This window comes from Sinocyclocheilus anshuiensis, unplaced genomic scaffold, assembly GCF_001515605.1.
Source record: "Sinocyclocheilus anshuiensis isolate Anshui unplaced genomic scaffold, SAMN03320099.WGS_v1.1 scaffold2054, whole genome shotgun sequence".
NCBI classification, from domain to species: domain Eukaryota; kingdom Metazoa; phylum Chordata; class Actinopteri; order Cypriniformes; family Cyprinidae; genus Sinocyclocheilus; species Sinocyclocheilus anshuiensis.
The window spans coordinates 33,011-42,218 of record NW_015539961.1 but is presented as its reverse complement, the minus strand read 5'-3'; the positions used below and the strand labels follow the sequence as shown (position 1 = coordinate 42,218).

At 41.7% G+C, this 9,208-nt stretch overlaps 1 long non-coding RNA gene across 1 annotated transcript in view; it reads left to right on the top strand.

The window, feature by feature from the left end:
* Positions 1 to 6,968: 6,968 nt before the first annotated feature.
* The window catches only part of LOC107687046 (uncharacterized), a 25,288-nt gene continuing 23,048 nt past the window's right edge, over positions 6,969 to 9,208 (top strand). The window contains exon 1 of the long non-coding RNA XR_001634086.1: positions 6,969 to 7,053. This is a non-coding gene — a long non-coding RNA (uncharacterized LOC107687046). The remainder of the gene's footprint in view (positions 7,054 to 9,208) is intronic.

Below are 9,208 nucleotides of genomic sequence, written 5' to 3'. Positions count from 1 at the left end.
GCAGGTAGTTGGTGAGAGGGTTTGGTTACATTACATGTGGAACAGTCCCGGATGTATGCTATCGTCTCTGTCTGCAAAGTGGGCCACCAGAAGCGATTGGTGAGTAGCTGTACAGTGGCGGCGATACCTGGATGACCAGAACTGGGAGTCGAGTGAACCCACTGAATTACTCTTTGACGCAGAGCACGCGGCACGTAAGTGAGATTAGGTGGGCTTTCAGCTGGTGGTGGATCGGTGGCTCGGGCCTCTGTGATCTCCGTCATGATATCCCATTGTATGGGAGCGAGAACCAGGGTAGAAGGGATGATGGATTCACAGGAGGGTGGTTGCAAGGATGACTCATAAAGTCTTGACAGAGCGTCCGCTTTCGTGTTCTGTGTGCCTGGGCGGTATGTCACAGTGAAGTCGAATCGTGTAAAGAATAAAGACCATCTTGCCTGCCTGTGATTGAGTCTCTTGGCAGATCTCAAGTATTCAAGGTTGCGATGATCGGTTAGCACTGTAAATGGGTGTTTAGCTCCCTCGAGCCAATGGCGCCACTCCTCCAAAGCTGCCTTCATAGCGAGGAGTTCTCGATTGCCCACATCGTAGTTCTGCTCTGTGGAGCTGAGTTTGCGAGAGAAGAATGCACAAGGGAACAGTTTAGGAGGAGTACCATGTCGCTGAGAGAGAATAGCGCCGATACCAGTGCTGGAAGCATCCACCTCCACAATGAACTCCTGTTCAGGATCGGGATGATGCAGGATGGGAGCGGTGGTGAATCTCTCCTTTAGTTCTTGAAATGCGGAACTGGCGGCTGGTGTCCAGACGAGATGTTGTCTCCCCTTCTTGATCATAGATGTCATGGGTGCTGCAATTGTGCTGAAACTGCGAATGAATCGTCGATAGAAATTAGCAAATCCCAGAAAGCGTTGCAACTCCTTTAAAGTGGCAGGCTGAGGCCATTTAACAACGGATTGGTCATCCATGTCATCCATGGCTACCCCTCCCGATCTGATCACATACCCGAGGAATGATACAGTGCTCTGGCACTTTTTAGACATACCCGAGGAATGATACAGTGCTCTGGTGAAATTCACACTTTTCAGTCTTGGCATACAGTTGATGGGTAATGAGACGCTGGAGAACAGAACGAACATGCTTGACATGATCCTCGTAGGAGTCCGAGTAGATCAAGATATCATCTATATATACGATGACCCAACGATTTAGCATGTCTCGGAACACATGAATGATGAATGATTGAAATACAGAAGGACTGTTGGACAGCCCGAACGGCATAACAAGATATTCGTAGATGTAGTGGATTTGACAGTGATTTCATTAAGACCACGGTAGTCAATGCAAGGACGAAGACCTCCATCCTTCTTTTTAACAAAGAAGAATCCGGCTGAAGCAGGTGAGGTGGATGGTCGAATGAAGCCCTTAGTTAATTACTCCTCGATATATGATTTCATGGCTTCAGACTCGGGTTGTGACAGGGGAAAAACTCGGCCTTTGGGGGGATGTGAACCAGATAGAAGGTTGATAGCACAGTCACTTGAATGATGGGGAGGTAGTTGTGACGCTTTACCTTTGCTGAAAGCCTCGATTAAATCATGGTACTCCATGGGGATTTTGGGTCTCGTGGGGAGTCAGGTTCAGACAATGTTGGTGGCAGGATTCAGACCACTGAGTTATCTGTTTCTTGGACCAGGAAATACACGGGTTATGCTTCTCGAGCCAGGGCAGTCCCAGGATAATGGGCGTCTGAGGGGATTGAAAAACAAATAAACGGATAGTCTCAGTGTGGAGGGCTCCTGTGCGTAATGATAAATCCACTGTGATGAACTGAATCCGGCCGGAGCCCAAAGGACGCCCGTCTAATGCTGCCACTGCCAAACGAGATTCACATGGAACAAGGGGAATTTTATGAGTCTTGGAGAATTCAGAATCAATGAAATTTCCTGCTGCCCCAGAATCTATAAGAGCTGTAGTGTCAATAAGCTCCCCATTAACCCTTAAAGTAACTGGTATTTGTAATACAGTAACTAGACTGGAAGTCTGACTCACCGCAGGAGAGTTACGAGACGGTCGAGTGGGGCAGGAAGCTCTCATATGTCCACAGAGACCGCAGTATAGACAGAGGTTCTGGCGAACACGTCTCTCTCTCTCTCCTCCACGCTGAGATGAGTATAGCCGATCTGCATCGCTTCAGTCTCATGTGGTAGAGGCGTCATAACCATAGGAGCCGAAGAGAGGTGAGGTTGTCGTCGAGAGCGGATGAGGTTGTCAATGCGAATCGCCAGCTCAATGAATTGTTCCAGAGATTTACCCTCATCACGGCAGGCCAATTCAGACTGCAGGTCAGCATTGAGCCCCTTGCGGAAGAGGAGCTTGAGAGGATCATCCAACCACCTTGTCTGAGCAGCGAGCGTGCAGAAGGATAGTGCATAGTCAGCCGCTGAACTTCTTCCTTGACGGAGAGATAATAACTGCTCGCCCACCTCCTTGCCACCCTCGGGATGTTCGAACACCTCCCTGAAGTGTTGAATGAAACGGTCCTCACTCCACACCGCGGTGGCCCAATCCAGCGCCCTACCAGTTAGGAGCGAACAAACAAAGGCAATGCGACTACTGTCCGTGGGGTATAGCATTGGCTGTTGATTAACGAGCATCGAGCATTGGAGCAGAAACCCCTTACACTTCGTGGGTGATCCATCAAACTTTTCTGGAAATGCCAAGCGAGGGCTGGTGGTGACGGCAGCCGTTGCCGGAGCGTGTGGAGGTGGGTTAAACGGGGGAGAGCTCTCCTCGGGTGGTGGTATCCGCAGAGCTCGCAGAGTCGTTACCAGCTCCTCTGTGAGTGAGGTAAGTCGGCTAAGCTGTTGTTGATGAGAAGCCAGTACTGATGCTTGAGCGGTTACTTCCGTGGTGAAGTGATAGAAAGTTGCTGGATCGACTGAAGTCTTCTGTAATGAGGATTCAGTGACGTTGGGATCCATGTGCAGCTTTATTAACAACCAGACAGGCAAAGTTCAATCAACAGTATACAAGGGTAACGTAGGCAAGGCAGAATCATAACCTGAGTCCATGCAAAGGGTCGAGGCAGGCGGCAGACAGAGAAGAGAGCAAATCCAATAACAATGCAAGGTCAAAGAGGCAGGCAGCGAACGATCAGACGGGTCTAGACAATCCAGGTAGGCAACAGGTAATCAAACAAGGTATAAACGCTCAGAAATGTCAGCAGTAGCAAAAACAAGACTTCGCAATGAGGGTATGACACTGATTAAAAAGTCATGATAATGATAAGCACCTGTGCAGGTAATGTCGTGGAACAAACAATGGTCTTTTTCGAAGTTGTCAAACCAAAGTGTCCAAGTCTTCACTTGCCCAGGGTATGTATTGGGCGTGAACTTGCTTGATGAGGATTGGGCACTCAAATCTTGGGGCTTCAGCCCTTCTTGATGTCCTTGTTAATCTGTGCTCATCTTCTCCTTTTCGTCTTTGTGTTTGGAGAACTTGAAATCAGTCATCTGGATATTTTATATCTTGCATGACCAGTGTCCCAGCTACTTGCTTGTACTGCTTCTGCTGGACATAATCATGTGGGCTTGGGTGTGGTTGCATTGGTTCACGTTTGCTCATCAGTTCATCCAGCTCCTGTTGCAATGAGTCCACAGCCTGTTTGAAATTTTCTCTTGCCATGTGATCAGCTTGTTTGAGATTCTTTCTTGTTCTTTTGCACCTTTCCTCCATCTCATCCAGTGCTTCCTGGACGGAGTCAGCAGGTGTCACTGTTCCTTCAGGTAAATCTTCAGGCTCTTCTGTTTGATAGTTCCTCACATCTCCACAAACTGATGTCTGATGTTTGTGGTGGTCTTCCATTTCTTTGAGTATTTCTGAAAGACAGTGATATGTGGGTGGCTCACCTGTTTTCTCCTCCTCTCTGTAGTCCTTGGCCCCTCCTCTTTTGTTCCCTGGCTCCACCTCGTGGGCTGTTCTCTCTCTCTCTCTTAGCAGTGGTGTGGATGTTCTCAGCCCCTCCTCATGGTTGTGTGTGTTTCTCTCTCCCCTGTTTTCTGCCATTCTCTTCAGTTCACTTCCGCAGCTCTGCTCATTTATTTCAACATCTGTACTTGCATCTTGTTCATATCCCTCAAATTCTATTGACCCCTTTAAATTGGTTTTTTATTGGTTATGCCTGTCTGGTTTGCCACAATTTATTACTAGCACACCTGGTCCATCTTTTAATGGTGGAATTTGGCCAAATCAACCATTTTTTAAAAACGTTAATTTTGCCGCTTCCCATTGGTTGGCGGTGGTCCCATGAGACATTCATCAAATCTGTTTACTCGTTACTGTCAACTTCTGGAAATCACCCAGAGTTCATTGGGTTACTTAAGTTCACTGGTACAATCCAATGGAAACCACCGGTACTGCCCAATGGAAAGGCCCTCATACATACAATCCTCATTAAGACATCCAGTATTGGGAATAATTCAGCATATTGATTAGTATATTGATTACTTTCATGATTATACATAATATTTTAAGTAAGATAATACCATATTGAGTAAATAACATAATAGGTAATAGAATTACACAATAGTAATCAGTCTCAGGCATGGGGTGATGGGAAATGAAGTCCTTAAGAACAGTTAGTACTCCGGTGACGGTTCCCTCTGGTGGTGATCGGAGGGAGCCACAGAGGCTTGATTTGTGACAATATGAATGAGTTTAAAATAGTCTTGGTTTTGTCCTGTTTTTGGCATTTAATGTAACCAATATACACTGTAATCGTCTGTATCAGTTCATCTAGCCTGTCTGGGAGTAGACATTTCTCCATCCTTTTTGTCATTTGTGGAATGAAAGCTTTTTTATTTCAAAAACACAGTTTTTCACTTAACAATAAGTTAACTGATAGACTGGAGTCGTGTGGATTACTTGTAGATTACTGTAATGTTTTTATCAGCTGTTTGGCCATTTTGACAGCACCTACTCACTGCAGAGGATCCATTGGTAAGCAAGGTATGTAATGCTAATGTAACCCCCGGGTCCTACTTGCACCCGTTCCAAGTGGGACTCGAACCCAGGTCACCGGCATGGGAGGTGGGCAGTCGCCGTGATTTTGCCAAGTAAGACATGTTCCTGGATCAACATTATTATCCAAAAATATAGACTTAACCCAATCCCTACCCCTAAACCTAACCTTACCCATTTATTGCTAAAGTCAGAGGGAAATGATAGCTGATTAACAAGGGTATAGAAGCACCTAACCCCGATTTTAAGCCTAAAACAGATATTTCCTGAAAAGTTAAATCTCAATTCTGATTGGTTGATTGGAATGTTGTTCCAGGATCAACAAGGATGTTGATCCAGGAACATGTTGTACTTGGTCAAATCACGCTCACCGAGGTGGGCACACTAACAAGAAGGCTAAAGACTGCAGCCTCTTGTGTGAGTTGCTAGCGTGCCTCTTGAGATCAGGGGAGTGAGGTTTACCTGCACAGCAGCTACCAGCTGGCCTCCGTTACACTAAATTTCTCCAAATTTCTTTCTGATGAGGAAACTCCTTCTGATCCGAAAACTACATTTCGGATGGCCTGAGGGTGAGTACTTTTCAGCACAATTTTTTTTAAGCACAAACAAGCAAACCATTTGAAGCATGCCCAACTTTATTTTGCATCTATGGCTATGGTGCATTAACTTTGTATTAATTAAGCCATTAATGAAAATATTGTTACAAACACCTTGCTGGACCTGAGGGGTTGCTTTTATTTTTTATTCCTTAATAAACACATTTATACATATAAATAAATGTCTGTCTTGAGGTAGAATGCTTCAAGGGGCAGATAATAGTTTTGGTAATGAAAAATTTCCAAGTGCTGATCAATCTACAGATTAATTTTGCTCATTGCAGTCTGCATTGATAAATGGCTTCTGCTGAGGCACTCAGACAAAATTCTTAGATTTGTTTTCATGAGAGAGATTAAAGCACCTTTCATTGTATTGCGTGAATTGATTGAGAGATTCAGTTTATACTTTAACAATAAAATAGATGCTCACAATAAATTATAGATACCCAACAGCTGCTTCTGATTTATGCTGAAAACAGCATGTTCACCAGTTCACACTAAATTGGCTGCCTTATAGTCCCCATTTCTTGTCTTTAATAATGAAGAACATTCAGTCAGGTCAGATGGGCTATATCTCATTAACTGAGACGTTTTGAGTTCAATGTCCAGTTACACAAGTAAAAATTCCAATATCATCATATTTTTATAATGGCTCTTGGGCAAAACAGAGAATATGAGCTAACATGAGTGATGTATACTGGCAGACTCCCTTGGACCAGAAACTCATGTTCTAAAAACCAGCAGGGATAATTCACCCAAAAAGTTTCGAATATGATGATAGAATTTTTCATTTTTCGGTGATCTATCCCTTTAAGCTATGACATTTTTTTCTTTTTCTTTTTTTTCCTAGCAAGGACATACGTCCAATGCATTCTGACATTCTAATATCATTTATTTTAGTAAAAGAAATAATGCTTTAAATACTGTATGTGTTCAGTATTTAAACTACAGCAAATACTTCCTATAAATCTTAAAATCTCTGCCCTACGTTTTTCTTATGATCTATCCCACTTGAAAATGCATGCAATGCAGTACCTAAATGTGTGTCTATGAATATTATACAGAATCAGCATTATTATTTTACATTTATATGTATGAAGATTGTGTCATCAATCTCAAAAGCATACTCTGACTCCTATTGACTGCTTTATTGGCAAAAGCAGTCAATATGGCGCCTTCAACTTCATATGAGGACCAAAACCCTTTCGAGACATGCATGATGTCTGAGAGACAAACCTTTTACAGTGAAGACGACGATAATGTTTAGTCAGCTTCATTTCTTACGGTACGTTGCCGCCGCAGCAGCGCATAATTCTCTTCTATTCCTTACGGTAAGTGCGCGTGGCTTGTGTTGGTTTTGCGATTGTCACAACTGAAGCACGCGAGCGGCGCACTACATCAAGGTAAGTAAACAACAGCTTGTCTGCGAGAAAAGGTAAAACTGGATAATGATCGCTCTTTCTTATGAAATGCTGGCTGCAGTTTTAATAATTCTACATTTAATATCAAGCTTTATCGCTGTTGGTTTTATTCAAAGAGAGCAAAAGTGTTACTAGGACAATTTTATTTTTTGAAGGCAGGGAGTGCGTGTACACGGTTAGTCACATTCTCTCTGTTTGGTCCGATTAATAAAACCCTGGAAACAACTTCTACGGCAATTAAATGCTTACCATTTAAAGTATTTTTCTGCTTTAGCTTTAGACTAAAGAGATTAACTGGTTGGCATTGAAAAGGTAGCGAATAAATCAACTGTCTTCCAAACTCGACGTGCTCTGTGCCGTCTGTCATAATACATATAAACTGGCTTTGGACAGTTTATTTGACGGTTTGTAATCAAATGAATAGAGACTACACGAGTAAGTAAAAGTAATGGGAATAGTTTGAAACAATTTTGCAAGCCAAGCTTACAGTACAACATGGACAGATAGATGCCTGTTGAAGGCACTTTGGGAGGTTTTAAGTATAGGCTATTTGTAATTCTTTACTAAAAATCAGTGCATTTTGCGTCATCTGATATATGTACATGCCTAAAGTGCTTTTAAAATTATTGATATTAACGATTTTTTAATGTTTTAGTGGTTTTACTGTCTTTTTATATTATAGTAGCCTATTTGTATGTTGTATGTTATTGCAGTATTAGAGTATGTTTTTATATGGCAACATTGATGTAAAGTGTTTTGACATATAGTCTCTTTGTTATGGAGACAGAATTACTTTCTGATTTGTATTATGGACATGCTATACAAACAGTTTTTCAACATAAACTACTTTTATTCTTTAGGAGTTTGGGATAGACAGTTAGTATATTAAAGGGGTCATATGATGCGATTTCAAGTTTTCCTTTCTCTTTGGAGTGTTACAAGCTGTTCGTGAATAGATAAGGTCCCTGAAGTTGCAAAGACTAAAGTCTCAAAACCAAAGAGATATTCTTTATCAAAGTTAAGACTCTGCCACACCCCCCTAAAACGGCTCGTTCTAACACGCCCCCACATATCTAGGTCACTATGTGGAAATATTTGCATAATGCCGCCCAAATGTGCACGCAAAGAAAGAAGGCATGGTTTCAGTAACCGCAGTTAGTGTTGAAGCAGCCATGTCATGGAGACAATGTGTGTCTTTGTAGAAAACGAAGCGTTTGAGAGAGGCGGGGCATAGAGGACCTACAATAATGTACAGTATTTGAAAAATAATGTGTTTTTTGAACATTAAAGCATGTCAACATATTCTGATACACCAAATACACAAAATAATGATCTTTAAAAAAGCATCATATGACCCCTTTAAATAACAAAATGTTGTCTGTTAATGTTACTTCTTTTGCTACTCTTATAATTGGCTGTTGATGTAGATGTATTCATTATGCAGTGGATGAAAATCGAAATCCAGTCTTACTGTTACACCTAACACCTATTTGATAACACAGAAACCAGTGTTAACAGTCTTATCTATTTTTAAAGCACTCAATGCATCAGTGGTTAGGGACAGGGTTTCAGAGGGTAAACACAACAACTGGTCTCATTTTGCTTGCTTTTAAAATGTTTTGAAATAATGTGTAGTTATGTTTAATTGGGCTTTATTTGATCCAAATTCCATCTACACTGCACAGATGCAATTTAACCGAATGACACTCTCATCTAGACTTGTCTATAACTAAGTTTGATAGTGACCCTAGTCATTTTTAAGGAAAAAAAGAATTGTTTAAAAAATCCACATTGCATGTCTTTAGGCGATGCCTACCTTTAGGTGAACATCATTTAATTATTTAATCAGGATTTACGTAGAGGCCAATGGGCCAGCCACTAGCTGAACAAATAACAACATGTTTAATTAATAGCTGTTTAACTAATAGAATTGTAAATAGGATTTTGAATTTGAAATAGAAAAACACTGCTGTTCTCATTGGTAAAGGGTATTTCTTAAATTAATGAATGAATATAATACTTTTTACACCACAGTGCCATATGATGGGTTTCAGCACCTAGATACAACTTTAGTTTTTCTTATGTTTCATGTAAAAGTCATTGAGAAGAACAAAGAACAAATTTTGCTGTGTGTATGTATATATATATATATATATATATATATATATA